Raw genomic sequence first — 6,704 nt, forward strand, 5'->3', positions numbered from 1 at the left:
TCAATCCCCAGCACCACATGCCAGCCAGCCCCGCCCCCTGGTGGGCTGAGCTGGCCACACACACACATAAATAAATTAAAAAATACAAAATACAAAAATTTAAAAATTAAAAAAAAAAAAAAGATTACAGGGGGCCTGCCCAGTAGCTCAGTTGTTTAAGTGCCTACTTAAACAAAGCCCTCAAGCTCAAGCTTCTGTGGTTCAAACCCAGACAGTCACTGCAAACCAGAAATGCCCTAAAGGCATTTCGAGCCTTGGTGGGGGGAAACACTTCTACAATGGGCTGGTGAGATGGCTCAGTGGTCTAAGGCACCTACTTAGAATAAGCTTAGCAAAGCACAGGGACCACAGTTCAATCCTCCAGCACCACATACCAGCCTGCCCCGCCCCTTGGTGGGCTGAGCTGGCCACACACACACACACACACACACACACAAATTAAAAAAAAAATTTAAAGATTACAGAAGCTGAAGAAAATGAATACCAGACTGCCACTAGTGAGAACTATCAGACAATGTCCGACACTACTTTCAAAGCTTTATGTCCACAGTTGCCAGTTACATGCACTAAGATTGGTTGGAACAAGATCCTTAGCTACAAGATTGGCAAAGAAATGCAGAATGCAGAAGATGAACACTGCATGTCTGGATCACTGTAGTAATTTTTCATCTAAAAAAATTATTGCAGGGCCCGGGGAGACAGCTCAGTAGAATAAGCACTTGCCTGGCAAGCACAGGGTCCTGAGTTCAATCCCTGGCACTGCAAAAAATACATAAATAAAATAAATAAATAATAAAAAAATTATTGCAAGTGTTCAGAACTGTCAAGCTGCCCAGTCACATGGGCTATTGCCATGTAAAATCAGTTTAATTAGTTTGTTTAGAGCACAAAGCTTAGCTAAGCATTCTTTACTTTTGTTTGAAGAGTATTGAAAAAATGAGTTTAAATGTCCTACTTTGTTATTCCTTTGTTAAAATGAAAAGCTGATTCTTCTAGTTTATGGCTAAATTTTTTAAAGTATTACAAAACTATTTTACTTAGTATAACCCTAAAATTGTTGTCTAATGGCTCATGAAATGGTTAACTTTTGATATTACCCAAGTTTTTTTTTTTTTTCTTTTTTCAGAACTGGGGATTGAACTCAGATCCTTGTGCTTTCCAGGGAAGCGCTTATTCTACTGAGCTAACTTCCCAGCCCAGCCCAGCTCTTTTTAAAGAGATCAATAATAGGGCTGGTGAGATGGCTCAGTGGTCTAAAGCACCTACTTAGAACAAGCTAAGCTAAGCAAAGCACAGGGACCGCGGTTCAATCCCCAGCACCACATGCCAGCCAGCCCTGCCCCCCCCCCACATAAATAAACAAATAAAAAAAAAAAGAGAGATCAATAATAGACATTTCTGTTTAAGGTGGTTGATGGGCTTAGCCATACAAGCTGCTAAAGAAATTGTCTACCTTTTTCTCCTCACCTCTTCCAATTATGCAAGATTGAGATTGGAAAACATTTTCTGTATCAATTATGTTTAAACCTTTCAGTAAGATTATTTAGCTATCTTAGTGTTGAAACACTAATTTTTTTTAAAACAAGGCCAAGGTCTGTTTTGAGATTCTAAAATTAAATGAAAGTACTTATCTCATAAAAACATTTAATGCTTTTTTCTTGTGACAGTTACGCAAAGTAGCTTGAATTCCATATGTTCCAGAATTATTTTTATCCTAAAGCCACAAATATAGTATAACAAGGCAAATTGTTTGCTTTTTTTTTTTTTTTTTTTTTTTTTTTTTTGGCGGAACCAGGGATTTAACTCAGATGCTTGGCATTTGCCAGGCAAGCGCTTATTCTACTGAGCCATCTCCCCGGCCCTAACAAGGCAAATTGTAATACATGTAATCCTGAACTCATGACCATGTCTCAGTTTATTTTTTTCCTTGAACTGCGATGTACTGAAAATCAGTGTGACATTAAAATGTGAACTTTCCTATTTACTTGAGTAGAAAGATCACTTAACAGTGAGTCATACACTATTTTAAAATGTTTTATTTGGATATTGTGCTTAACTGGCTGTAAATTAAGAAAGCTAGGAAAACATATGGTGTGTAGACAGTCTTAAGTCTTTTCCATCTTCATATGCATCAAAAGCATGTCTGTAATATTTTAAAAATATACTGATACTACAGAAATTTCAAACCTGTGGTGAATACTAGTATTTACTATCAGGAGTTGGGTGGATTTATGGTTTTGATCAATAGAATTTTGTTTCTTATCCTTGAGTGAAATCTATTCATCACACATTCCAGACATCTGGCCCTGGAAAAATTTTTTAAACACTTTTATTAAGAACAACAAAATAAAAAAAGAACAATAAAGTATTTCATTAGCTGTAATTGTATAAAACTTCAATGAAGGCATGTTTAATTTCTTTTTTTAAAAAATCACTGTTTGGGGGGCCAGGGAGATGGCTCAGTGGAATAAGCATTTCCCTGGCAAGCACAACGGCTGAGTTCAATCCCCGGTTCTGCAAAAAAATAAATAAATAAAATAAAAATAAAAAATAAAAAAATCACTGTTTGGCTTTGAAACCATTGAGATATAATCTGAAATTTAAAAAAATCAATAGCATTTCTGTATACCAACAAAAAAAACACACTAAAAGAAATTAAGGGAACCACACTTTTCACAATAGCATCAAAGAAAAAAATAGAGAAATACTCAGAAGTTAATCTAACAAAGGATATAAAAAGATCTACATGGGGCTGGTGAGATGGCTCAGTGGTCTAAAGCACCTACTTAGAACAAGCTAAGCAAAGCAAAGCACAGGGACCAGGGTTCAATCCCCTAGCACCACATGCCAGCCAGCCCTGCCCCCTTGTGGGCTGAGCTGGCCATACACACACAAAATAAAATAAATAAATAAATAAAAACAAAATGAAAAAAAAAAAATAAAAAGATCTACACAGTGAAAATGACAGTGCTCTGAAAAAGGAGATCAAAGAAATCAGAAAAGGGAAAGCTATCCCTTACTCATGAATAGAAAGAATCAACAGTAAAAATGGTCATATGCCCAAAATTGTTAAACAGATTTAATGCAGTTCTAATCAAAATACCATTATCAGGAGCCAGGGAGATAGCTCAGTAGAGTAGGTGTTTGCCTGACAAGCACAAGGTCCTGAGTTCAATCCCCCCAATATCATTACCATACCTCACAGAACTAGAGAAAACAATCCTAAAATTCATTTGAAACCAGAAGAGACCTAGAATAGCAAACACAATTCTTGGCAACAAAAGCAAGGCAGGGGGCATAGCAATCCTGGACTTGACATAGTACAAAGTCACTGTGATAAAAACAGTATATTACTGGCCTAAAAATAAAATAAAGACCTGAGGGTAAATGGAATAAGTTGGAAGATGCACAAACAACTTCAAACATACTCAGCTACCTCATCCTTGACAAAGCAGCCAAGCACACTCACTGGAAGTAAGATAGCTTCTTTAATAAATGGTACTGGAAAAACTGGCTTTCCACATGCTAAAGACTAAAAACTAGACCCAAGTTTATCACCATGCACTGAGTAAGGTCATAATGGATCATAGATCTAAATTAAAACAGAAACATTAAATTTGCTGGAAGAGAGAATAGGCAGAACTTTTGAAGACACAGGGATAGGCAAAGATTTCATGAACAAAATCCAGATTGCATGGCAAATAGTACAAAGAATCAATAATTGGGATCTCTTCACATTGAAAAACTTTTGCACAACAAAAGAAATTACCAACAGAGTAAAAAGACAACCTACAGAGTGGGAAAAAAATCTTAACCAGCTGTCCCTCAGACAAAGGGCTAACATCTAGAACACAACAGAAAACAATCAGACCCCCCCCCCCGATAAATTTAAAGACTCAATCCCAAAATGGGAATGAGATGAATATACACTTCTTCAGCGGAAGAAATATACAAACGGCAAATAAGTATATGAAAACATGTTCAACATCATTGGACCTTTGAGAGATGCAAATTAAGAGAATGCTGAGATTCCATCTGACACCAGAAAGAATGGCTATTATGAAGAATCAACCGATAAAAAATGCCATAGAGGTTATGGGGAAAAACGAAGCCTTGTGTGCTGTTGGTGGGAATGTAGACTGGTGCAACCACTGTGGAAACAAGTGTAGAAAGTCATCAAAAATCTAGTATTAGAGGTCTACTTGGCCCAGCTATTCCCCTTCTGGGCATCCTCCCAGAACAATTATAAACATCATACCACACCAATATATGCATACTCATTTTTACAGCAGCACAATTTATAACAGTTAAATCTTAGAAACAATCAAGGAGCCTCCAGATAGCTCAGCAGATTAAAGCGCCTGCTTAGGCCCTGCCCCTGGGGTGTGCTGAGATGGTGATTGAGACTGGGAGTGGTGGTGCAAGCCTGTAATCCCAGTGCGTGGGAGGCTGAAAACAGGAGGATCACTATGAGTCCAATCTGTGTAGTGAGACCCAGTAGACCCTATACTAAATACAAAAAAAAAAAAAGAGTTCAGCAACTGAGTAATGAATAAAGATGTGGGTTTTTTATACAATAGGGTAATACCCAGTCATAAGGAAAGATAAACCTGAGACATTTCTAGGTAGACCCATGTACTTTCAGAATATACTCTTAAGTGGAATACATCAGGCACACATGTGTGAATATTGCATTGCTTCTCTGGTATGCAATATTGAATGTGTAAATAAGGAACAAAGTGTATACAAAATTTTGTGAAACAGAACGAAAGTGTAAAAGAAATGGGAATGAGGGGAGGAAAGGAAAAAAGAGTCCATTCTCTTAAATGAAATAAATCAGACACACGATTAAATATCACCTTGTTTCTCTAGTGGGAGAAACTGAAACGGTAAATAAGGGCCAAAATGTTTAACAGGTATTGGAAATAGGAAGAAAATATTCAAAGGGGAAAGAGAACAAGGGATGGGGATGGGGAAAACAAGGGAGGGAAAAGAAAAGAAGGAAAAAAATGGAAACAAAGCTGGGCAGATGGCTCAGTAGAATAAGTGCTTGCCTGGCAAGCACAAGGGTCTGAGTTCAATCCCCAGTCCCGCCACAAAAAAAAAAAAAAAAAAAAAAAAAGAAAAGAAAAGAAAAGAAAAGAAAATGGAAACAAAGCTTTTGTAAATAAGGAGAAGAGGGAGTGAAGGGAAAAGGGTGTGGGGAGAAGAATCAACACATATGTACAAATACAAACTTCCTCTAATTAATGTGATCATTATGTATATCTAAAATGTACCAATAAAATAACAAATTATCCCATACATATTATGAGGACACTATGCAATGAAACTAGAAATCAACAGATAGAAATCAATTTCAAGGGGCTGGGGAGATGGCTCAGTGGACTAAGCGCTTCGCTGGCAAGCGCAAGGGCCTGAGTTCAAACCCTGGTTCCGCCAAAAAAAAAAAAAAAAAAAAAAAAAAAAAAGAAATCAATTTCAAGAGAAACCACAGAAGCTATGCAAACAAATGGGCATTAAACAATAATCTCTTGAATAATCAATGGTCACAGATGACACTGAAGAAAATAGTACTTATAATTAATGATGCTTATGTCCCATACTAAAACATATGGGACGCAATGAAGGCAGTCCTACAAAGATGTTTACACCAGTAAATGCTCACATTGGAAAAAGAGAGAGTTCAAATACATAACCTTTATTTTTTTACTTTTTTTATTTTAAGGCTGGGTCTGCAGGGTGTTCAGGATCTCAATGCTAGATTGGACTCCTAGTGATCCGCCTGTTTACAGCCTCCCAAGAGCTGGGATTACAGGCACGTGCCACCACACCCAGTCTCAACTGCCTTGTCAGCATGCCTCAGGGGCTGGGAGAGCTCGGCAGGCCCGGGGATCAATCCACAGCCTCCCCTGCGGTCGGTCGCTGCCCCAAAACCTGCTTGCAGGCATCTGCTGAGCTATTTGACCAGCCCTTGTCCATTATATGTTCTTATCTTCTCCCCTGAATATTTCCATCAAAATACATGCATCTTATTAGTTTTATTGTTTTAAAAAACAAAATGTCACCTTTATCAAAACCACCCTCCCTTGGGGCCAGGGAGATGGCTCAGTAGGATAAGCACTTGACTGGCAAACCCAAGGATCTGAGTTCAATCCCCGGTTGGGGGGTGGGGAGTGATAAGACCTATTTTTTTTCCCCAAAAGTGTTAAACTTTTTTTTTTCAGTACCAGGGATTGAGCTCAGGACCCTGCGCTTGCCAGGCAGGCGCTTATTCTACTGAGATATCTCCCCAGCCCCAAAGTGTTAAATTTGTTTCTGTTATACCACTGGTTGTTTAATGTTTATACTTTCCTTTGATGAGAAAAATAACTTGTGTGTGGGCGTGTGGATGTGTGTTTCTATCTACTAGGCAAACTCAGAACCAAGCCAGAGTAAACACTGAATCAGGCACATACTTAAATTTCAGTTTATTATTATTAATTAGTAGTAGTAGTATTTTATATATTTAGTACAGGGTCTTACTACACAGCTCAGACTCCTAGTGATCCTCCTGTTTTCAGCTGGCACGACACACGGGGGATCCAACCCGGCCCCTGCACCTGCCTAAGCTGGCGCTTTAGTCCGATGAGCAAATCCGGCCAGCCCCACATTTTTAAATTTTAAAAACACAACTAATAAATATCTCCCAAATTGACCCCAGC

At 38.2% G+C, this 6,704-nt stretch overlaps 1 pseudogene; it reads left to right on the forward strand.

The window, feature by feature from the left end:
• Positions 1-658, forward strand: part of LOC101587452 — a 1,746-nt pseudogene extending 1,088 nt beyond the window's left edge.
• The last annotated feature ends 6,046 nt before the right edge of the window (positions 659-6,704 follow it).

This window comes from Octodon degus, unplaced genomic scaffold (assembly GCF_000260255.1).
Source record: "Octodon degus isolate 3935 unplaced genomic scaffold, OctDeg1.0 scaffold00073, whole genome shotgun sequence".
Lineage (NCBI taxonomy): Eukaryota > Metazoa > Chordata > Mammalia > Rodentia > Octodontidae > Octodon > Octodon degus.